This window comes from Giraffa tippelskirchi, chromosome 4 (genome assembly GCF_054371585.1).
Source record: "Giraffa tippelskirchi isolate mGirTip1 chromosome 4, T2T-mGirTip1v1.2.pri, whole genome shotgun sequence".
Taxonomy (NCBI): Eukaryota; Metazoa; Chordata; class Mammalia; order Artiodactyla; family Giraffidae; genus Giraffa; species Giraffa tippelskirchi.
In genome coordinates, this window is record NC_137278.1 from 165,646,217 (window position 1) to 165,673,558 (window position 27,342).

A 27,342-nucleotide genomic window follows, 5' to 3' on the forward strand; every position below is an offset into this window, starting at 1 on the left:
GAATAAAGAGGCTGAGCCAAAGCAGAAAAGAGGCCCAGTTGTGGATGTGTCTAGTGGTGAAGTCCAACACCTTAAAGAACAATATTGCATAGGAACGTGGAATGTTAGGTCTATGAATCAAGGTAAATTGGAAGTGGTCAAATAGAAGAGGGCAAGAGTGAACACCAACAATTCAGGAATCAGTTATCTAAAATGGACAATAATGGGTGAATTTAATTCAGATGACCATTGTATCTACTACTGTGAGCAAGAATCCCTTAGAAGAAATGGAGTAGACCTCATAGTCAACAATAGAGTCTGAAATGCAGTTCAGTCGCTCAGTCATTTCCGGCTCTTTGCAACCCCATGGACTGCAGCATGCCAGGCCTCCCTGTCCATCACCAACTCCCAGAGTTTACCAAAACTCCTGTCCATTGAGTCAATGATGCCATCCAACCATCTCATCCTCTGTCGTCCCCTTCTCTTCCTGCCTTCAATATTTCCCAGCATCAAGGACTTTTCCAATGAGTCAACTCTCTGCATCAGGTGGCCGAAGCATTGGAGTTTCAGCTTCAACATCAGATCTTCCAATGAACACCCAGGACTGATCTCCTTTAGGGTGGACTGGTTGGATCTCCTTGCAGTCCAAGGGAATCTCAAGAGTCTTTTCCAACAAAAGCATCAATTCTTCAGCGTTCAGCTTTCTTTATAGCCCAACTCTCACATCCATACATGACTACTGGAAAAACTGTAGCTTTGACTAGATGGACCTTTGCTGGCAAAGTAATGTCTCTGCTTTCTAATAAGCTGTCTAGGTTGGTCATAACTTTTCTTCCAAGGAGTAAGTGTCTTTTAATTTCATGGCTGCAATCACCATCAGCAGTGATTTTGGAGCCCCCCCAAAATAAAGTCTCTCACTGTTTCCCCATCTACTTGCTATGAAGTGATGGGACCGGATGCCATGATATTAGTTTTCTGAATGTTGAGCTTTAAGCCAACTTTTCCACTCTCCTCTTTCACTTTCATCAAGAGGCTCTTTAGTTCTTCGTTTTCTGCCATAAGGGTGGTGTCATCTGCATATCTGAGGTTATTGATATTTCTCCCAGCAATCTTGATTCCAGCTTGTACTTCATCCAGCCCAGCATTTCTCATGATGTACTCTGCATATAAGTTAAATAAGCAGGGTGACAATACACAGCCTTGACGTACTCCTTTTCCTATTTGGAACCAGTCTGTTGTTCCATGTCCAGTTCTAACTGTTGCTTCCTGACCTGCATACAGGTTTCTCAAGAGGCAGGTCAGGTGGTCTGGTATTCCCATCTCTTTCAGAATTTTCCACAGTTTATTGTGATGCACATAGTCAAAGGCTTTAGCATAGTCAACAAAGCAGAAATAGATGTTTTTCTGGAACTCTCTTGCTTTTTCGATGATCCACCAGATGTTGGCAATTTGATCTCTGGTTCCTCTGCCTTTTCTAAAATCAGCTTGAACATCTGGAAGTTCACTGTTCACATATTGCTGAAGCCTGGCTTGAAGAATTTTGAGCATTACTTTACTAGCATGTGAGATGAGTGCAGAGCACATCATCAGAAACGCTGGGCTGGATGAAGCACAAGCTAGAATCAAGATTGCCGAGAGAAATGTCAATAACCTCGGATATGCAGATAACACTACCCTAGGCAGAAAACAAAGAGGAACTAAGGAGCCTCTTGATGAAGGTGAACGAGGAGAGTGAAAAAGCTGGCTTAAAACTCAACATTCACAAAACAAAGACCATGGCATCCAGTCCCATGACTTCATGGCAAATAGCTGAGTGAAAAATGGAAACAGTGACAGACTTTATTTTCTTGGGCTCCAAAATCACTGTGGACAGTGATTGTAGCCATGAAATTAAAAGATGCTTGTTCCTTGGAAGAAAAGCTATAACAAACCTAGACAGTGTATTAAAAAGCAGATACATCACTTTGCTGACAAAGGTCCATATAGTCAAAGCTATGATTTTCCCAGTAGTCATGTATGGATATGAGAGTTGGACCATAAAAATGGCTGAGCTGAACAACTGATGCTTTTGAATTGTGGTGCTGGAGAAGACCCTTGAGAGTCCCTTGGAAAGCAAGGAGGTCAAATCAGTCAATCCTGAAAGAAATCAATTCTGAATACACATTGGAAGGACTGTTGCTGAAGCTCCAATACTTGGGCCACCTGATGAGAAGAACTGACTCATTGGAAAAGATCCTGATGCTGAGAAGATTGAGAGCAGGAGGAGAAGACGGCAAAGGGGATGAGATGGGTGGATGGCATTATCGACTCAATGGACAAAGAATTTGAGCAAACTCCAGGAGACAGTGTAGGACCGGGAAGTTTTGCACGCTGCAGTCAATGGGATCACAGAGAGTCAGACATGACTGAGTGACTGAACACAATAACAACAGCAACAAGGTGATAATTGGAAACTTGGTATCCTGTCGCCAAAATCAATGATGATCCACTCTTTAAATGAACTTAAACTTTTATAAGAATATTTGATTTTTAAAAAACCTTTTAAAATATTTCAGTGAACATTGAATTCAAAATTGTTTTCTGATTCATTTCTAATTCTTTTGATTGTGCATATATCAGTTACACATGAATGTGTATTTATCACTTTATTATTTTATATACACATCTACATCCCTTCTGGGAGATGGTGAAGGACAGGGAAGCCTGGTGTGCCACAGTCCATGGGGTTGAAAAGACTTGGACACGACTGAGTGACTGAACAACAACAGAAATCCCGTCTCTGGAAAAGTGCTTATTCAACTCTTGTCCATTTAAAAATTGGTTTATTATTGAGTTGTATAGATTCTTTATAAATTTTACATCAAAGTCAATCAGAAATATGTTTTGCAAGTATTTTCTCCCAGTCTGTGGCTTGCCTTTTCATTCTTGAAAAGGTGTCTTTCAAAGAGAAAAAGTTTTAAATTTTGTTGAAGCCCTACTTACCAATTCTTATTTTTATGGCAGGTTATAGTTCAAGTAAGACATCTTCATTCAACCTAAAGTCTCCAAGATTTTCTCCACTGTTTTCTCATAGAGTTATTATAATTTTGGTGCTTATATTGAAATCTATATTTATTTAGATATAATTTTGTACATGATATGAGGTAAGGGTCATAGTTAAGATCATATGTATATCCCGTTTTTTGAGTGCTGTTTGTTTAAGGAACTATATTCTTCTCACCTTGGTACTTCTGTCAAAAATCAAGTGACCATATATGTATGGGTAACTTTCTGGCCTCTCTCTCTTCCTTTCCCCTGACCTATATGATTTCTTCATGCTGATACCACACCATTTAATTACTGTAGTTTTATAATAAGCCTTGAAATCATGTAAGTATAATTTCCTCCAGTTTTTTTGTTTTTTAATTGCCCTGGCTGTGACCTCCAATACAAGGTTTAATAGAAGTGGTTAGGAGGAAAGTGGGCTTCCCCGGTGGCTCAGCTGGTAAAGAATCTGCCTGCAATGTGGGAGACCTGAGTTTGGTCCCTGGGTTGGGAAGATCCCCTGGAGAAGGGAAAGGCAACCCATTCCAGTATTCTGGCCTGGAGAATTCCATGGACCATGGGATCGCAAAGAGTCAGACACGACTGAGCGACTTTCACTGTAGATATCACTGTAGGAGGAAAGTATTCTCTTTTGACTATAAAGTATGATGCCAGATGTAGGTGTTTTGTAGGTGTCCATTATCAGCAAATTGAGGTGGCCAGCTGGTTATTTTATTAGAGATTTTGCATTTACGGTCATGGGAAATACTGTTCTGTAGGTTTTTTTTTTCTCATAATGTCTTCATGTGCTTTGGTGTCAGGGTAATGCTGACCTCATAACATGACTTCTTTTATTTTCTGGAAGAATCTGTATATAAATTGTATTATTTCTTCCTCGAATGTTAAGTACCATTCACATGTGAAGCCATCTGAACCTTGATTTTTCATTGCAGGGAAGACCTTTAATTACAAATCCATTTTACTTAATAGATATGTGGATGGGCTTCCCAGGTAGCGCTGTTGGTAAAGAATCTGCGTGCCAAAACAGGAGACACAAGAGACAACGGTTCATTCCCTGGGTCAGGAAGATCCCCTGGAGAAGGAAATGGCAACTTGCTCCGGTATTCTTATCTAGAGAATTCCATAGACAGAGGAGCGTGGCAGGCCACAGTCCATGGGGCCACAAAGTGTCAGAGACGACTAACAGCACAAACACAACAGATATATGAATACTTAAAATATCTAATTTTTCTGGACTGAGTTTTGGGGGTTTGTATCCTTTAAGGAGTACATCCATTTCCTTTAAATTGCTGGATTTATTGGTGTGAAGTTGTTCATATTTTATTACTTCAGTGTTTGTTGGATGTCGTGAAATCTCTTATATGTTGGTGGTTGGTATCTTCTCTTTTTGCTTCACCAATCTATTGGTGAAATTTATCTGTCTCATTGATTCTTTCTAAAATAAGCTTTAGTTTCATCAATGTCTCTCTGCTTTTCTTCTGTTTTCAGTTTCATTGATTTATGCCTTCATCTTTTTAATTTTCTTCTTGCCTTGGGATTAATTTGTTCTTTTTCTAGTTTACACTGGAACCTAAAAATATTAGTTTGCATCCATTCTTCTTTACTAATATAAGCACTGAAAGCTATAATATTCCTTCTAGGTACTATTTCTAGCCACATTCCATATATTTTGGTAAGTTGTGTTTCCAATTTTATTCAATTCAAAGTACTTTCTAGTTTTCCTTCTTTGACTCATGGGTTACCTATGCATATGACGGGAATTTCTCATATATTTTTCAGTCTTTTATTTCTAGTTAATTCCACAGTGGCCAGAAAACATAATTGTATGATTTCCACTCTTTTAAATTTATTGAGACTTATTTTATGGCTCTAAATAGTGTCAATCCTGATATTTGTTCTCTGTGCAACTGAGAAGAATATGTATCCTGCTATTACTGGGTGGAACATTCTATAACCAACTAGGTCAGTTTGGCTGATAATGTTGTTCAAGTTTTATGTATCTTCAGTGTTTCATCAATTGAGAAAAATGGTGACATTGCCTATTATAATTGTAGGTTTATCTATTTCTCCTTGAGGTTCTATCAATTTTTGTATTGATGTATTTTAAGGCTTTCAAAATTAGGTACATGCACATTTAGTAATATTATGTTCTCTTGAGGAATTAACCTTTCACTATTATGAAAAGTCCTATTTGTCCCCATTAATGTGCCTTGTGCTGAAGTCTACTTTTTCTGATACTAATACAGCTACTCCATTTTTCTCTTTTCAGATTTTATATTGTATATCTTTTCCTGTTCTTTCACTTTTACCTGTGTCTTTGTGTTCTTTGTTGACTATGTATAAATGGATGCTTTTAATCTAACAATCCTTACCTTTTAATGATAGTATTTAATTTAATCTAATCTGACAACCCCTGCCTTTTATTTAGACAACTTACATTTAATCTAGATGGGGGGGGTGTTGAGGGGAGGATGGGATGAACTGGGAGAGTAGCACTGATATATATACACTGTGCTTAGTTGCTCAGTTGTGTCTAACTCTACAACCCCATGGATGACCCAATGGATTGTAGCCCACCAGGCTCCTCTGTCCATGGGGATTCTCCAGGCAAGAATACTGGAGTGGGTTGCCATGCCCTCCTCCAGAGGATCTTCCCAACCCAGGCATCGAACCCAGGTCTCCCACATTGCAGCCGGATTCTTTACCCTCTGAGCCACCAGGGAAGCCCAAAGAGATCACCCAATGTGGGGCTCGAACCCACGACCCTGAGATTAAGAGTCTCATGCTCTACTTACTAAGCCAGCCGGGCAGTATGTATAAAGTAACTAGTGGGAAGCTACTGTATAGCAAGCACAAGGAGCTCGACTCAGTGCTCTGTGATGACCTAGAGGGGTGGGAAGGAAGCTCAACAGGGAGGGGATATATGTATACTTACAGCTGATTCACCTATTGTACACCAGAAACTAACAACATTGTGAAGAAATTACACTCCAATTTTAAAAAAAAGAGTGGTGGTGGACTGAGTCTGGGATTTTTCTGTGGGCTACAGTATGAGGAGTACCTCCAAGCAGAAAACCTTGGCAATGGCAGACCTCACCTCATTGTTCTCTTTTCTCAAGCATCACAACTTGTTTCTGCCTGTTGTCCCCAACTTCCAAAACTAGTTGTTTCCTATATTTTGCCCATTTTACTATTTTTTTTTTTAAATCGTGGGAAGGTAATTCGGGACTGTGTTAACCCCTCATGGTCCTATGCAAATGTCTGCCCATTGTTTTAATTGTCATTCAGTTGCTCAGTCCTGTCCAATTCTTGCAACTCCGTGGACTGCAGCACACCAGGCCTCCCTGTCCTTCACCATCTCCCAGAGTTTGCTCAAACTCATGTCCATTGAGTCGGTGATGCCATCCAACCATCTCATCCTCTGTTGTCCTTTTGTTTCAATAGCTATAGCAAAATTTACACCCCCTGGCTTAGTCATTCCTTTAACACTGAGAATTTGGATTATTTCTTTAATTAAAAAAAAAAAGTGTCAATATGAACGTTGTTGTTTTTAAAAAAACTTGGATTTTCTTCAGAATATATTTTCTTCATACTTAGTTAAGTTAGCAGAACAAACGATGTGAACAATTTTACAGCTCTTGTTGCAAAATCCTAAGTGTTCCTAGAAAGATAAAATCTACTTACAGCGCTGCTAGGTGCTGTAATATGAATATATATTTCTCCTGATTGCCAGTGTTGGATTTTATCACTTTATTTTTGTGAATTGAAACCATGAGTAATGGCACCTAGAAGATGGTTTATTTTTTCTTATACTGCTATGAAAATTGTGCACTTCCCATCAAATAATTAAATGTCTGAGGTCTGTTGGGCAGAAACTGTTTATCAACCTTGACAACATATCAGGGAAAATTAAAGGATTTGTTCTGTAAGAACTCATCACATTGTGTATGATAGTAAGCTACACAGTTTAACCTTTTTTACTTTACATATAACTTTCACTTTTTAAGTGCCTCTCTTTAAGCCCATTGTTTACTTTTGTTCTTAATTCTGGCCATGGCTCTTTATCCAGATGATTCCATCTTTTTAACTTACATATAAATGATACATTTTTTTTTGAGAGAGAGAGAAGAAGAAAGTTTATTAGAGTGGGAGATGCTGTTAGAAGAGCAGGCTGGCTCAAGGCAGAGCCAAATACTTTCACAGGCTAATAGCCAATTTTCATAACCTCAAGACAGAGAAAATTCCTATAGGAATGGTGGTATTAGGTGATTGGTTAGGATGCTATAGGGTGGATGATAGGGTGAGTATTTTACATAATATGGGGTCAGGGAACTGGCTGGTTTAGGTCCACAAGCTCATGGCAACAGTTGCTGTGGAGCTTGGTCAGTTCCAGAGATGTTTTATCCTGTGACCTTGGTATAGGGCTCCACATTCCCCCCTCTTTTTATTTATGGGTCAAATCTTTGGCCCCTTAACAACCTGCTCATAACTAACTGTCTACCTATCCTTGTCTTGGGGCATGGGGACCAAGTCATTGGGGAAAGGGTCAACGACTGCTCTGGCTTCTTCAAGCTGGGCAGGGGCATCATGGGGTCCTGGGTTCCAATGTCCACTCTCTGTACAGGTGCATTTACAGAGGGAGGTGAGAGTCCATGGAATGATATGGCAGCTTGTTCCAGCACTGTCTGGGTTTTGGCTGGGGGATATTTCTTGTTGTACTATCTAAGTGATACATTTATATTAATATTTTTCACCACCTTCCATGTACATTTTTAATTGCTGCAATGGCTTGGTTTTTAATTACATAGCTGTCACAGTAAAATTTAATGGCTTGATTTCTCTTCATTCTGTACTCTCAATCTTGTTTAGTTGTTAAGTCATGTTAGACTCTTTTGCAACCCCCAGACTGTAGCCTGCCAGGCTCTTCTGTCCATCGGATTTCCCAGGCAAGAATACTGAAGTGGGTTGCCATTTCCTTCTCCAGGGGATCTTCTTGACCCAGGATTGACCCCATGTTCTGCACTGGCAGGCGGATTCTCTACCACTGAGCCACCAGGAAAACCCCACCCTCAAGCTATGAACTTTAAATTTCACAAACCATGTCTGTGCTCTTACCACCGTATATCTAATGTCTAGAATACTGGAATACTGATTTATTTAAAAACAATTATTGCAATCCTATAATGAAAGGTATGGAGACCAAGTGTGTGCGTTAACTCAGAAATCTGACATTTCTTTTTAAAGAATCAAGTTTGTATCTCATGCTTCTCATATCTTTTGGTCTGACAGACATGAACATTCCTTCATTAACCATGCATGCTGGGAAGGTACTAGGCAACTTCTCTTTCAGAAAAGCCTTTATCCAATTCAAAGCTGCAGGGCCCCTCATGAAAGTTCTTGCAGCTGTGGGATTTGTTTCAGAACCTCTTACAAACGCCCCTTTGGCTTCTCAAAAAAGGTCAACATTGTCTCTGCTGAAGGTCAAGGTAAAGGCCAACCTAGCCAACCCTGCGAGAATACTGACAACCCAATTTCTCTTAGTTTTGTGTAAAATTTTCCCAGAGCCTTCTCTTCTATTCTCTAAGGTTATAAAGGGTAAACTCCAAATTTGTTTTGTGTTTGTATCTCCCTGTATTTCTTTTATTCTTAAAGACTTAGAAGATCCTGTCTTTAAATATGACGTTTAAAGCCTTGACCAGCATCTGTCTTTCCTTGAGCTTTACTCCTATGTGGATCTCCATATTGTTTCCTCCCCATGACTGAACTGAGGTTGCCATTCAGGTCAGAATATTGATCTCGAATGATTTCCGTTCATCCTGGCCTTTCCTGTGGAACCCTAGACACTGCTGGGATCTGCTTTTTTTTTCAACTTAGTTTATCGAGTACTTGCCAGGATTTACAACGTCTGTCCCTTTTGCTTGCATTTTCCTGCCTGCCTTTGTGATTTGCTCTTGATTCAGATTGCCATATAGATACAACTTCCACTTTTCTGATTGGCTCTCTGTGCCAGTGCAGCAATGTTCATTAAACTTTGAATGAACTTCCAAACGATGGGTTCAAATGAAATCTTGGAGCCTGTTATACAGAGTGAAGTAAGTCAGAAAGAGAAACACAAATACTGTATATTAACACATATATATGGAATTCAGAAAGATGGTAACGATGATCCTATATGCAAGGCAACAAAAGAGACGCAGATGTAAAGAACAGACTTTTGGACTCTGGGAGAAGGCAAGGGTGGGATGATTTGAGAGACTAGCATTGAAACATGTATATTACCATATGTAAAAGAGATGACCAGTGCGGTTTGATGCATGAAGCAGGGCACTCAAAGCTGGTATTCTGGGACAACCCAGAGGGATAGGGTGGAGAGGGAAGTGGGAGAGGGGTTCAGGATGGCGGGACACATGTGTACCCATGACTGATCCATGTTGATGTATGGCAAAAACCAGCACAGTATTGTAAAGTAGTTATCCTCCAATTAAAATAAATTATTTTTTTAAAAAAAGAAGTCCAACCTTGTAATAGGGATGAACATATCTGACCCCATATTGGGTCTGTTTCTTTTACTTTAACCTTTGTATTTGATTGGGCTTCTCAGTTGGCGCTAGTGGTAAAGAACCCACCTGCCAATGCAGGAAATGTAAGAGATGCAGGTTCAATCCCTGGGTCAAGAAGATCCCCTAGAGAAGGGCATGGCAACCCACTCCAGTATTCTTGCCTGGAGAGTCCCATGGACAGAGAAGCCTCGTGGGCTACAGTCCATAGGGTCACACAGAGTCAGACACGACTGAATAGACTTAGCACACACGCACAAGTTAAGGTTGTTGCCTATAATCTGAAATATACAGGACAGTCCATTCTCAAGGCTCTGACCTTTAAGGGTGTACCACTTTTCCATTCGTACAGTGATTAAAAGCTGCAGAGAACATAGAATAACATTTGTCTTGTTGAGGTCCATAGGAATATTGTGACCAGACCTATGTGGATGGCTGTAAGAACAAAGGATTTGGCTTGCAGCAACCAACCCTAGCTCTGCCTCTTTAAATATAAAAGAAGCCTGAATTCCAACCTGGGTGAGGAGGTGTTTTGGGACACTAGTCCCCTATCTTCTCAGTCTGCCGACTTCTCTAATAAAGTTGCTATTCGTTGCCTCAACAACTGGTCTCTTGATCAGCCTGTTGTGTGGTGAACAGTATGAACTTGGACTCACTCAGTTGGAAAAATAGACACATGCAGAGCTGCTTTGGTCTTTGGTGGTGGTGGGAGAAGGAGATTGATGTCTGGAGCCTTCTCAGCTTCTTCATTTCCCAAGCGAACACTGAGAATTCAAGGGTTCCTCTTGAGGAGTTGAACTCAAGCCACTCTTGTTTGTCTTACCCCCACCCGCACCTCAGTTTCACTTCCTGGCCACATTCATGAGCCTTGGTTCTGTCTTTCATGCTCCACTCTCCTTTTTTAACAACCATCATTTCTCAATCTTTCACATTAACTCCTTTCTTATCCTTCATGATTCCTTGAGGGTCTTTGCGAATCTGGGCTGATTTGGTTAATTTTTTTAAAAATCTATTTACATTTAGGAATTGCAAGGAAGCCAGAAAAGAAGTGTTAGATTTTTAAAAAATACACATATGGGCTTCTTTTTATTTATTAACAGCTTTTATACATTTTCAATATTATTCCTTAAAGCAGCTGTTTCTTTGGGTTCTCTTTCACACCTGCCTGTCACTTGAAACTTCCATTTGTTAATTTACAAATCCAAACTGGAAGTGATAAAAGTAAAGCACAAGGTAATTTTACTAATTTAAAGTTTTACTTATATGTCTGAGAGTCATTTAGAATCTCTGTGTAAAGCCAGCTAGGATCACAGAAAGACCAGTGGCTTATTCTCCATCCCTTAAATATTATTTCTGAGGTGTTAGTACTACAACAACATTTGCCAAACTTGTATTAGTTATGTTTGTGTATTCTTCCTCCACTAGACTGTAAAACTCTGAAGGGAACATTTCTTCTCTTTATCCATTATTGTACTTGGTATGGTGCAAATGAATAATAGATGCTTCAGTGGGAAAAAAGTGAAGATGATAAAGAATCTGCCTGCACTGTAGGAGACCTGGATTTGATCCCTGGGTTGGGAAGAACCCATTGAGAAGAGAATGGCTACCCACTCCCGTATTCTTGCCTGAAGAATTTCACAGACAAGAGGAGCCTGGCAGGCTATACAGTACATGGGGTCACAAAGAGTCGGACATGACTGAGCAACTAACACTTTCACTTTCATGATGTGAATGAATAATAGATGCTTCAGTGGGAAAGACATCATCTCTTTATATTTCCAAAGGGTATTAAGAAGCCTATTAAAATTTTTAATTATCTTGATATTGGAGAAAATATGATAAACTGTCTTAAAAAGGGAAAAAAATAATAGGGATAATGTTCCTTTTCCTAGGTGGAAAATAATATAATGTTCACCATTGGTCTCAAAAAAGGCACATTTTCAGGTAAGTGGTTATTCAGGTTAGTGAGATGGCAAAACAACAGAGCTGATGCAATACTGATAGCACTTTAATGTGGAAAATACCAGATAGAAAAATATCCAAATCAAATACACACAAGGGATTGCAATAACAGTCATCCCTTGATAGCCCCAGGAAACTGGTTCCAAGAGCCCCTGCAGATACCAAAATATACAGATGCTCAAGTCCCATATATAAAATGGCATAGTCCAGCGGCCTTTGTATACCCGGTTTTGCATCTGCAAATTCAACCAACCAGGGATGGAAATTTCCATCTGCAGTTGGTTGAATCTGCAGACATAAAACCCAGAAATAGAAAAGGCTGACTGTTTATGGGAAAAAAACCCTCTATAAATGGACCCACACAATTCAAACACCGTGTTGTTCAAGAGCTAATTGTAGTTAGAAGCCATTATCTCCATGTTCAGTTTTGATAAAAAGGATCCAAGAATGAACTTGGCCTCATTGCTAAGCATAAGCAGCAACACAGCACAGCGGAGATGATGGCCATTCTGATGGGTGCTAAGCACCTGCAGACCCTTGTTTCCATACATTCAATCTGAGTTGCCTCACCTGGGGTGAATCACTAAGGGCCTGGGGTGGGGGTGGGGGACCTCTGACACAGCAGTTAGTTGGCCAACATTATTAGGTTGGTGTTATTTGAGTTTCTGGGCAAGGCTCTAAATAAATTTAGCTTATCCATTTATTCATTCCACAAGCATTTATTGAGACATTGAGGAATATCAAGATGAATAAATGACAGTCCTTGTCCTCAGCTGGCCACAAGTTATAGTACAATAATAAAATATGGTAAGGGCATAGTTCAGTGTGTTGCCGAGAAGTCATGTGTAGGCAATAATACTCTGGTACTCACGTCTGTCACTCTACGGTTGGCTATTATTCCTTGCCTTCCGATGTGGGAATAAGCCTTTTGCGACACACGTGTTAGTTGAGATTCTGGAGGAATGTCCTCCAAAGAAATGCCCAGTTGCCCTAATGATTCTAAAGTGAAATCCATGTCAGCAAATGAAACCATATGTGGTCTTACTCTTAACTATAAGCTGTTAGAATAATTAAACAAAGAGACTGTTTTCTTATGTAAACCCTACGGCATCAGTCACCAAAATCTAAGCCTGTAAATGCTTTAAGGTTTTGAAATGAACACAGTAAGGACAACCAATCACAAACAGCAAACTAGGCTTTAAACTATAGCCAATCAAATAATTTCCTTACTTTGCTTCCACATTTCTCTATATAAGTCTTTCCCTGGTTCCTGGGGCTACATTTCTAACCACTTTCCATTTGGCACTGCTTTGAAAGTACTTTTGCTCAAATGAACTCTTAAAAATTTTAACATGACTCAGTTTAATCCTTTAACAAAGCAAATAGCAAAGAACCTCCAAATATTTGGGAAAGCCATCCAAAACAAAAGAACACAAAGCAGAGAGAAAAAAATAAATCCAGAGGAAATAGAGAAGATGAAAACAAGCAAAACCCACCAAGTGGAGCTAGTATCTTCCAAGAGGCAGCAGAGGATATTGTATTCAGAAAACAAGAAATGCCAAGAACAAAGAACAGATAGAGAATAAAAAGAACTTTTGGAAATTAAAAATAGAAGAGCCAAAATAAATTCAACTGAAGGATAGGGAGATGAACCCTCACAGAAAGAAGATTTAAAAAAAAGAGAGATACAAAGATAAAAAACAGGAAAGATGAGAGAGTGGTTAGCCTACTCAGAAGGCACAATTTCCAACTTAGGAGTTCCAGAGAGAGAAGACAGTGAGCAGAAAATTATCTAAATGTAGTGAGAAAATTTTCCAGAAGTCAAGGAGAGACTCTGCTTACCACAATGAACAAAAAATATCCAAGAGGCATATCATTATAAAATTTCATAATACCAGGCACAAAGACTTCTGGTAAAAAGGTAACAAACGCAAGTAAAAAAATAAAGGCATTATCATATAGTGGGGACAATAAGAAATAAATAGGGTGTCTCCTGGTGGAAGATGACATATTAAGCAATTGAGTTTACCCCCTTTATCATTTCAATGAATTTCTGGGAACAAGAAGTCATCCAGGGTGGTAGTAGTGAAGATGAAAAAAGTCAGATTTTAGAAATATTTTGAAGATAGAGCTAGTAGGATTTGCTGATGCTTTGGCTATTTGTTGTGAGGGAAAAGGAGAAGTCAAGGATAATTCCAACTTTTTGGCCTCAGAAACTGAAAGGATAGAGTAGTCTTTTATTGAGATGGGGAAGAGTGGGAGGAGGAGCATGTTGGGGGCTTGGTTTCAGACAAGTTAAACCTGTGATGTATTTATTAGTGAGCTATTGCTGCATAACAAATTACCCTACAACGTAGTGGCTGAGAAACAAACATGTACTATCTCACAGATAATAATTTAGAAGTTAGGTGGTTTAGCTGGGTGCCTCTGGCTCAAGATGTCTCAAGAGGTTGCACTCAAGCTCAGTTGAGAGTCTGGGCTCTGCTTCCCAGCTCACTCATGTAATATGTCATGGGTCCTGCTCTCTGACCACATAGGCCTCTCTGCAGAGCTGCCTTATGACATGGCAGTTGGCTTTCCCTAGGGTGAATGACCCAAGAGAGAGCTAGAAAGACTGAGTGTCCAAGCTGGAAACCACAGTCATCTATTTACATAATCTTAGACTTGACATCCCAGCATGTCTGCCAGGTCAGACGACCATTATATCTACTACTGTAGGCAATAATCCCTTAGAAGAAATGTATTAGCCCTCACAGTCAACAAGAGTTGGAAATGCAGTACTTGGGTGCAATCTCACAGGCAACAAATGATCTTGGTTCATTTCCAAGGCAAACCATTCAACATCACAGAAATCCAAGTCTGTGCCACAACCACCAATGCCAAAGAAGCTGAAGTTGACTGGTTCTATGAAGACCTACAAGACCTTCTAGAACTAACACCAAAAAAAGATGTCCCTTTTATTATAGGGGACTGGAATGCAAAAGTAGGAAATAAAGAGATACCTGGAGTAACAGGCAAGTTTGGCCTTGGTGTACAAATTGAAGCAGGGTAAAGGCTAAGAGTTTTGCCAAGAGAATGCACTGGTCATAGCAAATACGTTCTTCCAACAACACAAGAGACGACTCTACACATGAACATCACCAGATGGTCAAACTGAAATCAGATTGATTATATTCTTTGCAGCTGAAGATGGAGAAGCTCTATACAGTCAGAAAAAACAAGATCTGGAGCCGTCTGTGGCTCAGATCATGAACTCCTATTGCAAAATTCAGGCCTAAATTGAAGAAAGTTGGAAAACCACTAGACCACTCAGATATAACCTAAATCAAATCCCTTACGATTATGCAGTAGAAGTGACAAATAGATTCAAGGGATTAGATCTGATAGAGTGCTTGAAGAACTATGGATGGAGGTTAGTAACCTTGTACAGGTGGCAGTGACCAAAACCATCCTCAAGAAGAAGAAATGCAAGAAGGCAAAATGGTTGTCTGAGTAGGCCTTACATATAGCTTAGAAAAGAAGATAAATGAATGGCAAAGGAGAAAAGGAAAGATATACCCATCTAAATGCAGATTTCCAGACAATAGCAAGGAGAGATAAGAAAGCCTTCTAGAGTGAACAATGCAAAGAAATAGAGGAAAACAATAGAATGGGAAAGAATAGAGATCTCTTCAAGAAAATTAGAGATACCAAGGGAACATTTCATGCAAAGATGGGCACGATAAAGGACAAAAACATCAAGAACCTAACAGAAACAGAAGAGATTAAGAATATACAGAAGAACTATGCAAGAAACGTCTTAATGACCCAGATAACCACGATGGTGTGGTCATTCACTGAGAGCCAGACATCCTGGAGTATGAAGTCAAGCAGGCCTTAGGAAGCATTACTACGAACAAAGCTAGTGGAGGTGATGGAATTCCAGCTGAAGTATTTCAAATCCTAAAAGATGATGTTGTGAAAGTGCTGTACTCAATATGCCAGCAGATTTGGAAAACTCAGCAGTGGCCACAGGACTGGAAAAGGTCAGTTTTCATTCCAGTTCCAAAAAAAGGCAATGCCAAAGAATCAAACTACTCTACAATTGCACTCATCTCACACAGACTGCAACGAGATCAAACCAGTCAATCCTGAAGGAAGTCAACCCTGAATATTCATTGGAAGGACTGATGCTGAAGCTGAAGCTGCAATATTTTGGTCACCTGATTCGAAGAACTGACTCACTGGAAAAGACCCTGATGCTGGGAAAGGTTGAAGGCAGGAAGAGAAGGGGACGACAGAGGATGAGATGGTTGGGTGGAATCACCTACTCAATGCACATGAATTTGAGCAAGCTCCGGGAGATGGTGAAGGACAGGGAGGCCTGGCATGCTGCCATCCATGGGGTTGCAAAGAGTTGGACACAACTGAGTGACTGAACAACAGAACATGCAAGCAAAAGTAATACTCAAAATCCTTCAAGCTAGGCTTCAACAATACATGATCTGAGAAATTCCAGATGTACAAGCTGGATTTAGAAAAGACAGAGGAACTAGAGATCAAATTGCCAAAAATCCACTGGATCATAGCAAAAGCAAGGAAATTCCAGAAAAAGATCTACTTCTGCTTCATTGACAACACAAAAGCTTTTGACTATGTGGATCACAACACACTGGAAAATTCTTAAAAAGATGGGAATACTAGACTGCCTTACCTGTCTCCTAAGAAACCTGTTTGTAGGACAGGACTACTGACAGTTAGAACTGGACATGGAACAAGGGACTGGTTCCAAATTGGGAAAGAAGTGCATCAAGGCTGTATATTATCACCCTGCTTATTTAACTTACAAGCAGAGTACGTCATGTGAAATGCCAGACTGGATGAACCACAAGCTGGAATCAAGATTGCTGGGAGAAACATCAACAACTTCAGATATGCAGATGACACCATCCTAATGGCAGAAAGCAAAGAGGAAACTAAAGAGCCTCTTGAAGGTGAAAAAGGAGAGTGGAAAAGCTGGCTTAAAACTCAACATTCAAAAAACGAAGATCATGGCATCCAGTTCCATCACGTCATGACAAATAGATGGCAAAAAAGTGGAAACAGTGACAGATTTTATTTTCTTGGACTCCAAAATCATTGTGGACAGTGATACTGGTCAGGAAATTAGATGATTGCTTCTTGGAAGAAAAGCTATGACAAACCTAGACAGCTATTAAAAAGCAGAGACATCACTCTACTGATGAAGGTCTGTATAATCAAAGCTATTGTTTTTCCAGTAGTCATGTATGCATGTGAGAGTTGGACCATAAAGTAGGCTGAGTGGGGAAAAATTGATGTTTTTTAACTGTGGTGCTGGAGAAGACCCTTGAGAGTCCCTTGGACTGCAAGGAGATCAAACATGTCAATCCTAAAGGAAATCAACCCTGAATATTCAATGGGAGGACTGATGCTGAAGCTCCAATACTTTGGCCACCTGATGCAAAGAGCTGACTCATTGGAAAAGACCCTTATGCTGGCAAAGATTGAGAGCAGGAGGAAAAGAGGGTGACAGGATGAGATGGTTGGATGGTATCACTGACCAAATGGACATGAGTTTGAGCAAGTTCTGGGAGATGGTGAAGGACAGGGAAGCCTGGCATGCTGCAGTCCATGGGGTTGCAAAGAGTCAGACATGACTGAGTGACTGAACAACAAGAACACATTTGCCATATTCTATTCATTAGAAGTGAGGCAATATGCTCATCCTGTCCACACTCAAAGGCAGGATTACACCACGGCATGAATACCAGGAAGAGGGGCTCACTGAGTGTCCATGTGGCAAGGTTATGTGTGCAGTTTGAAAATATCTGGAATTTGGGGGATAAATTCAGCTAGAGTCATCATCAGGAAAGCATGGTATTGGGTATTTGGCATCTTAGACAATCTTGAAAGAATAGGAGGAATCAACCTGGAGTCTCCAGGAACATCTTCCAAACCATATCCCAAAACTAGTCTGGTGGAGGGTGATCTGTGGTCCCTGCTGCTACAGATCTCAGAGAAATTTTGCCTTTGCCTCCCCTCAGCACAAAATAGATGTTGTGTGTCCTAGCAATTCCCTCATACAACCAACTTTAGAATCAAAGTTCTCTTAGAAACATATTTTGGCTGACAGAACCAAAGTCTAGTTACTGGGAGTTGCAAATTTGATTTTTAAAATACATCTATTGTGGGTAGAAGAAACTAGTATCATAGAGAAGTATTAAAATATAGAGTATTCAAAAGATGAGAGGCCTCTATAAAGGACCATTGTCATCACATTCTGAAGGAGCGGAGATAATTCAGCAGAAACTGTAGATCATAAATCTAACTAAAGCCACAAAGAGATGTGGATAGGTATTAATTATGTCTATTAAAAACTCCAAAAAGGAGCAAAGAAAAATAAATTGTGATCAAGATATTGGTGCAGAAATTTTAAATGTAATATTTAAATTAGGTGGAAGAAATAGATGAGATCTTCCAGCACATAGAAAGAAATGGAAAATCTGATGAAGAAACACACAATCTCAGTCCAACACAGCCTACATTTAACTAAGATGCTCTAGAAAGAAGAGAGAAAATGGAAGCCATGAAAGTATTTTTTAAACTATTTTTTAGATTTCCAGAGTTTAAGGAAGATACTTGAAAGGGTGTTCTAAGCACCAAGTTTATTGATTGCAAAAGGACCTACAGAGCTTTAGTATCATGAAATTTCAAAATACCCAGGATAAGTGTAAAGATAATGATAAAATTGATTCCAAAAATAGAGCCAACATTTTTATAGGGCTGTCTATGAGTAGCTGTTTTAACTTGATATGTATTAGGTAATTCAATTCTCAAAATAGACCTATGAGTTAGCTGCCACTGCTACTACCACTACTGTTATTATTATTACCATTTTTTACACGAAAACTCGGAAGAATTTACCCATGGATATAAAACCAGCAGATAGCAAACTGGGATTCAAAGTGTAACTGAGTAGAACCCTATGGGGTCTTTCCAGGACAGCTGCCCACCCCACCCCCATGTTGTCTGCCTACCTCTTGTCTGTAGAAAAACTTTATCTAAAAAATAAATTTAGTCAGAGCAGTGAGAAAATGCAGCAAGAAAAACAGTCAAGCAAGACAAAACAATAATTGTTTAGCCATTAAACAAAGTCAAGGACTTCAGTTTCTCAAGGGCTATAGATCATACTTTGAACCATATCTTTGAGCTGTTTGGCAGATGCTGGAACTGCCACCAGGTGGAAGAAGTTAACCATATGCTACCCACAGCCCATAGATCCCAGATCATGTGGAACCAGAGGGACTAGCTGACCAGAGATCTGTGGCTCAGATAATATTCCAACCACAAGTGAGATACGACCACTATTTGGAATTGTGTGATTGAGACAATCATCTCTGAAAATTGTTTACCCCCTCCCCAGGATGTAGCCCTTTTCTCTTTTTCCCCAAAATCGCCAAACAAAACCTGGGGAGTTGGTTCTTTGAAACCTTGGATTCACGGAAATTTCTCCCCAGGATCACCAACGTCTTTAATAAACCTATTTTTCCTTTTACCCAACACTTGACTCTTACTATTGGATACTGAGCAACAAACAAACCTCAATTTGGTAACAAAAACCAGCAGTTTGGGGACTTCTCTGTTTGTCCAGTGGTTGGGAGTCTGCCTGCCAATGTATGGGGCACAGGTTCGGTCCCTGGTCCAGGAAGATCCCACATGCCGAGGAGCAACTAAGCCAGCACACTGCAACTACTGAGCCCACACCCTCTAGAGCCCGTGAACCATAACTAGAGCCACAACGCAAGAGCCACATAATGCAATGAAAAATCTGCGTGCCGCAACTAAGACCCAGCAGAGCCAAATAAACAAAAACTTAAAAAAACTAAACAAAACCCAGCAGTTTGGCTTAGTACTTTTAACCACTACTTTTCCATGACACTAAATTCTGGAAGGCAGTAGAGAAATACCTTCAAAGCGGTTCTGAATGAAAGTGCTTTTGATTGTAAAATTAACCAAGCCATTAATCAGATTATTACAGGCGTATAATACATATTCACATATGCAAAAATTCAGCTATCCCCAAACTCATTTTCAGACATGCAAAAACTCAGATAAGCAAAAACTTATTTTTAGCTATGCAAACACCTATGTTTTCTGGGAAAGGAACTTGAAGTTCTACTTTGGCAAAAGGAAAAATAAATCAAAGAAAGACAGTGACGTGAGCTATAAGAACAGTGAAACTCAAGAGTATAACAAAAAGTACTCACAAGATAAGGTCTACGCACATGGCCTAGAAAAAGCCAGTGCATATTCCTGGCTTCAAAATGTATCAAACAGCTGGAAGATATTAGTGATTAGGGGGTGGGTGGGAAATTATCTTATCAACAAGAAAGAACAAATTTTAAAACACCAAGGGTACAAAACAGTACAAAGTATTCGTTCCAAAAGCAAAACAAACTATACACGGCAGGACTGAAACTGTTTGATGGAATTTAGAGGACGAGAAATGGATTTGGCAGGACTGAAACTGTTTGATGGAATTTAGAGGACGAGAAATGGATTTGACTTTGACTCTTGGAATATCCCCACTGATATGAAATTAGATTTTCTATCTTGCATGGCCAGTCAACCTGCCCCACTTCTTCATTAAACAATATTTTAACACAACTTTTAAAACTGTTTTCCATTCAGATAAACAAAGTAACCAAACAGCTAACTGGACTTGGAAAGAAAAGAGAGGAGTAGAGGAATATGTAGGCATGTATATTCCTTTATCTTACACATTAGTAAGTAAAAGCATGGTATCTAAAGAGTATGAGCCAAGAAACAAGTCTAAGCACGTTACTTAAAACTATAAAAGTAACCAAAGTAAGAACCAGTCATTAAAAATACAACCAACAAAAATCAGGAAGAGGGTGTCAGAAAAGAAGATGGTACCAGGGAATTAAATTTCACATTTTTCACCTTGGAAATTCATTGACATTGCTTAAAACCAAGAAATCACGAAGCAGAAGTATAACCATACATTTTCGCATTGGAGGTAGCCATGATAAGACTTTGAAATAGTCAATAGGGCTTACCTGTGAGCAGTAGGGCTGGGCATGGGCAGGAAGACTTTATCTCCATATTATTGCAATTTCAATTTCCAGATGCATCTTGAAAGAAATTTCCAAAGGGTGATACTCCCCACCCAAAAAAACTGGGGGAAAGGGGAACTGCTGGCCCACAGCATTCAAAAGTACTGGCCATGCCACAGGTAAGAAACCCAGTTCCAGGTGGCATATTTTTCGGTCTGAGGCCAATTCATAGTTTTCCTCTTGGAACGAGACAGATATGATGTCTGTGTTCTGGCCAGTGTGCGGACTTGGGCCTGGAGAAGGGCTGCAGCTAGCATCCGACACCATGTCTGAAGAGACTCTGACTAATACAGCAGGAAGCAAGCAGGGCTGACCCCTCACTGAATGCATCTGAGGAGTAAAGGCATAACTGCCGCTGCTGCCTGGGCCACGCACAGCACAGGCTCTGGAAGGGCGCCCTGCTCTGGACTTCCAAGGTTCTGCAGCTTTGGGACCCCTGGGAGACTTGACAGGGAACACCTGGTGTGAGGGCAGGCACTCCCTCCCCAGGTGGTATCTTGAGCTTTTAGCACAAGCTAGGAGATACTGGGCTGAAGAACCTGAGAGAATTATTGTTGGAATGAACCGAGAGACCTTCCCCGCCCAGGACCACCTAGAAATCACTGGGTGAGACACAGAGAGGGAACTGGGGGTTCTGTGATGTACAAACTGAGTGCTAAGGAGACGTTTGAGTAAGTACCACAAACATATTGTAACCATGAGACCTTACCTGTACTCAGAGTGGTGAGGTCGGGGGAAACTTGAATTGTTTACCCAGCTTTCAAATTAGCATTACCATCATCATCCTATTTGGTTGAAACTCAGTATAACAGCAAGTGTGCTTTAGCTTGGGCTTCCCAGGTGGAGTTAATGCAGGAGACTGAAGAGATGCGGTTCATCCCTGGGTCGGGAAGATCCCCTGGAGGAGGCCATGGCAACCCAATCCAGTATTTTTGCCTGGAGAATCCCCATGAACAGAGGAGCCTGGAGGGCTACCGTCCATAGGGTCGCAGAGTCAGACACGATGGAAGCAACGTAGCACACACATGCTTTATTTCACTTTCTTTTTGGATGCAGTGTGTGTTGGTGCCCTATTCCAGCTTTGCCATTCTGAGCTTGCTCTCCACAGTGTAGTCCACAAACAAACACAGGCAGCACACCTGGGAATCTTTCACGAACGCAAACTAACGAGCCTCACCCTAAGCCCGCTGAACCAGGATCATCACTGTAACAAAAGCTCCCCCATCCCCACTCCCGTGACTGATAAAAACATAAACCATTAAAGTCTGTGGAGCCCTGCTCTGAAGGGGTAGTTCTTAATCTGGCTGCACTTCAGAATCATCTGGAACACTGAAAACCTTTGAAAGTCCAGGCCCCACCTCAAGCAATTAAATCAGAATCTCTGAGTGTGGAACCAGGTGGCCGTATTTTAGAACAGCTTCCCAGGTGATCCTAATGGTCAGCTAGTGTTGAAAACCTTTGCTCAAAGAATCAGTCTGCTTAGATTTCATGAAAGCTTTTACTATGACTGCCCCCTTACAGATTCAAATATGCATCCCTCTCCTTCTCTTTGCCATGGGTTTACCTACCTCTGGCTCCCTCTTTCTCCGGAAATGATTCCTTGTCCAGTGCTAGACAGGAGTCAGCCAGGGGGGAAAACAAAGAGAAGTAGCACGGGTGATGAAATGGGTGATGAGGAGGTCAGCCCCGACACCAGCAAAAGCTATGTCAAAGGGAAATGAGGCGGCTTCCCTGGTGGTCTAGTGGTTGGACGTCCACCAGCCAAGGCAGGGAACATGAGTTCGGTCCCTGGTTTGGGAGGATCCCACTTGCCTGGGAGTAACTAAGCCCATGTGGCGCAACCACTGAGCCCGTGTGCTCCGGCGTCGGTGCTCCACAACAAGAGAAGCCCACGCATCGCAATGAGGAGTAGCCCGCACTCACAGCAGTTAGAGAAAGCCCACGCGCAGCAATGAAGCCCAAGCATAGCCAAAATAAACAGTTTTTTAAAATGTGAGATGAGGGAGGGAGCACCATGAAGGACTTTGATGGTTGGGCAGAAAAGTCTATTTAATGTGGTGGAGGAAGACGAAGCCATTGACGATGGGAGAGAGGTGGGGAGGAAGGTTTGATGAGAATTTAGCTTGGTGAAGTGATAGTTGCTCAGCTGTGTCCTACTCTTTGTGACCCCATGGGACACTGAATCTATATCTGAAAATACATCTTTATCCACTTCAGACATTGAAATGATGCTCACTTAGGTATTTGTCTGAAAATATCTACCAAGGTGTTCCCCATACCAGTCTCCTCTGGAGCCCATAATGAAATCCAATAAACACTTGCTAATTACATTCCCTAATGAATTGTGAGACTGCCTAATCCACAGGTCAGGGCTTTGTAAATAAATGTGTTAAATAGCCTCAGTGACTTATGTATGATGTCTAACTTTGGTGTTATTTATACCCATGAGCCTACACAGAATAGTTCTAAATTCGTGCAGGATGGTTAATCCCCTGGAGTAGGAAATGGCAACTGACTTCAGTATTCTTGCCTGGAAAATTCCATGGACAGAGGAGCCTGGCAGGATACATTCCATGGAGTTGCAAAGAGTAGGACACAAGTGGGCACACACAAACAAACATGATTAATGTGCTGATTCCTCTGAGAACTTAACTACATTTTTCTTGTCCTGAATTTATTTGACCTTCTGGATTAAGTGACCAAAAAGTTGAAATCTCTTAATGTGAAATGCTTCAGAATCTTTGAATTAAAACTCAAAACCAACCCTACTGGTGTTTCCTGCTCACAAAGGTGACAGATGAAAGAAAAGTGACTAGACTTCTATCCTTCAGAACCTCTTGAAGAAGAACTTTTGTAAATTGAGTTAGCAGTTTTAGGAGTCAAGATCTTCTCCAGCTAATCAAATCATCTCTGTTTACCAAATTAAGTGGGCCCAAAATGTCCCTTTACTTTTGTGGATGTGATCCCTGATGCTGGGAAAGATAGAAGGCAGGAGGAAAAGGGAATGACAGAGGATGAGATGGGTGGATGGCATCACTGACCCAATGGATACGAGTTTGAGCAAACTCCAGGAGATGGTGAAGGACAGGGAAGCCTGGTGTGCTGCATGGGGTCACAAAGAGTTGGACACATCTGAGGGACTGAACAACAGTACATGCTAGCTGAGTAATGCTCAAAATCCTGAGCAACTGAACAACATTGTTAACAGACTTGAGGGCACCATCTTACTTCTGATGGCACATTTCAATGGATGTGGTTGAGATGATTGGATCCAAAGGACAGCTTACTCCGATAATCTGATCGAGAGCAGGGTGGAACAGGGTAACTAAAGTTTTAGTTAATATATTTTGTTGCACACTAGAGCTTAAGAAGAGACCGTGGTGTGTAATTCTTGATAGAACAAGTTATATTTTGCCCAATACATGTTTGATAGAGGTTTTGGAAGCCTAGGAAATGCAATTAAGAGCTCTTGTCCTGTATGACCCTGGCAACTGTACACAGAAGGCGTCTCTTGCTCACCTTAAAAGAATGCAGGGAGTCCTTAAACCACTATCCTGTGACAATGTCAATCAATTTAGTATTAACTGATAGTGACGACAGTAACCTGATGATGAGGACATTACAAATATATATGACACCCTCTGTCATAATCACTAGAGTCAAGTGAACACTCCAAAAGCAAATTTCACTTGAAAACCCCATTTAAAACATACTTTTGGAAGCCCAGGATTGCTTTTTTTGTAGGACATATAACTTTCTAAAAATACAGTAATAGTCATACATGTTCCCTATAGAAAATTTTAGAAATATAGAGAAGCACAAAGAGAAAAGAAAAGCATTGGAAATCTCATTATAACCAATCTTATTTTGATGTGTTTCTTCCCCGTTTTCTAAAAATGCATTAGGTACACATCACACATGGGTTTATCTTTCTCCCAGCCCTCCACCCCCACCCCCATCCTTTTGCTCAAAGTCACTGTGAGTCCTGTGGCAGGCCCCTACTCTTCCTGTCCCCAGAGCATGTCTGGTGAAAGCTGGGGCCTTCACTTGATGCCCCCCTGATATTCAGCAATCTACAGCAAGGGGGGTGTTGTGGCTCACACAAGGTAAGACAGGAGACCAGCCTCTCCAATGACCTTTTCCCTGAAGCAAGTCCTTTGATAACTGACTCAATAGCTGTGGCAAAGTCATACTCAATTTGGGAGAGAAGGAGTTGACTAGTTGCATACTGGTTTACTGGACTGGTACTGCCCCACTCTTGCCTTCTGTACCAGGGCTGTGAGGTGCCCAGGCCCCACAGCTGACTCAGTTTGTTAGGTAGAGGTATCCATGCTTTTTCAGGCACTCAAGTGACTCACATGCAGTAGTGAGAAACACTGGCTAGGCCTACAGGGCTGTGCCACACAGACCTCACTTACATCCGAATTCTCCCCATTTCTCACTTCTCCCAGTGGCCTCCCCAGCCTGTTCCTTTTCCCCCAGAGCACACTGCCTGTCACTCATCCCTGTAGAAACAACAAGCTCACTAAGACTTGCTCCTGTCTTGCAAATTTCACCTTCTAAGACCACCAGTGGCTGTACTCCCTGCAGTTTCTTTTGACTCCACCAGGGGCAGCAGTGAGCCTGGATCTCAGTGGCCAGTACTCCAGTTCACTGGGGTTGAGATGGAGACCCTAAGGATATGGATAAATGTGAGTACTGATGCTGTTTTCCTAAAACAAGCTCTGAAATGATAGACCTGATCTTTGTGAGAATTCATTTCCTTCCTGCAGTATTTATTCCTCCCTGCCTGGGCTGTGTTATAGTTTCCTTGCCTTAATTTACTAGGAAAATTGGTAAACCCAAGTTGCTTCTTTGTTTCTCCTTAATCTCTAGGTGAGGGTTGGTAGAAGACAATCCACAATAAGATCAAACTGCATATATCCTGAGTTTTCAATTTCCCCCATGTCATTAAATGTTTGGGGAAAATATGATCATACATGATGATGTATATTTTACATATATTTTGCAAACTGGATACCATAATTTTTAAACCATTCCTCTATTGTTGGACATCTAGTTTGTTTACAGTTTTTACTCTTATCAACAACTGCTGTGAATTTTCTTATATATACATCTTTGATCCCTTCAGAGATTATTTACTAAGAATGGCAAGTACCTTGTTTCATCTTGGAAATCTCCTCAGCACTAACAGCAGCAGTGGCTTAACATATGGTGTATAGTGAAAACTCATTAACTCCACTCTTGGTCTAGATCAGCTTGCATTGGAGCCCTATAGAAACTGTCTCTTTACTATTAAGTTACAAAATCACAAGGCTGTGCCAAATCCAATTAGCATCTATCATGAGCTAGGCATCTCACATTTTGTTATATTCAATTTCCAAAATGCTATTAGCAAAAACCATTAAGGCATTAGGGAATCAAAGCACAAGTAATAACTAAAAAAAAAAACACACACTTTCCAATGAATGTATATATCATGTATTATCTATTTATCTGCTACAGCAACAAAATCCCCTGTTCAAATGATGACCTTTTGAGAGGAACTATTTAACAAACCTTAGGTAATACTAGGGCTTTCCTGGTGGCTCAGATGGTAAAGAATCTTCTGCAGTGCAGGAGAACTGAGTTGGATCCCTGGTTTGGGAAGATTCCCTAGAGGAGGTCATGGCAACACACTCCAGTATTCTTGCCTGGAGAATTCCATGGACAAAGGAGCCTGATGGGCTACAGTCCACGGGATCGCAACGAGTTGGACACAACTGAGCCACTAACATTCACTTTAAGCAGTTTAAGCTCCTTTCTTGGTGCCTTATATGATGTATACCATCATATATGATGTATACCATCATATGCAAATCATAGTATCAAGTCCAGATTTGACAGTCAGTTACAAACACACACACACTCACATCAGTGCACACATTCACACTCTGTGTATGACACTAACACCCCAGCACTGATAGAACAATCAACTGTTGATTCACCAAGAGGAGGAGAAAGGCAAGACAGGAAATCTACATCCCAAAGCTACTTGACTACTGCCTTTGCGGAAAAACAGAATAACAAAAAGCAAAACACTTCTGGAAATCACCTTTCAAGCCTTTAGTTTTACCATCACCACAAAATAGTGCATGCAAACAAAGTTGCTTCAGTTGTGTCTGACTATTTGTGACCCTGTGGACTGTAGCCTGTAGTTGCCATTTCCTCCTCCAGGGAATCCTCCAGACCTAGGGATCAAAGCTGTGTCTCTTAAGTCTCTTGCGGTGGCAGACAGGTTCTTTACCGGTAGTGCCACCTAGGAAGCCCACCACGAAGGAGACTGAACTCAATGCTATTTTAATATCAGCACAGCCCTGGGCCCAGAGTTTCTCAGGGAATATAGGTTAACTTGACCAAGATTTAGACTGAATCCATTTACTTCTCATTCCTGCAGCTGTTTCCATTCTCTGTGGTTTTACCTGATAGAAACTTCTTTTGATATGAGGGGAAAAGAAATTTGCCGTATTCAATCTAAGAATATCCTGCTTCCTAGGGACAACTGGAGACTTGCCATTTAAAAAAAATCCAAGTGTTTTCTATGCATATTCTGTGTGTAGCAGGTTATTTTTAGGCTCTTAGATCTCTACGTTATATAACTTTACCTTGGAAATTTCACTTCT

At 40.7% G+C, this 27,342-nt stretch overlaps 1 non-coding gene across 1 annotated transcript; it reads right to left on the reverse strand.

Moving 5' to 3' along the window:
* Positions 1–5,760: 5,760 nt before the first annotated feature.
* On the reverse strand, positions 5,761–5,833 carry TRNAK-CUU (transfer RNA lysine (anticodon CUU)). The gene has a single exon. It is a non-coding gene; the product is annotated as a tRNA-Lys (tRNA).
* Positions 5,834–27,342: the final 21,509 nt, after the last annotated feature.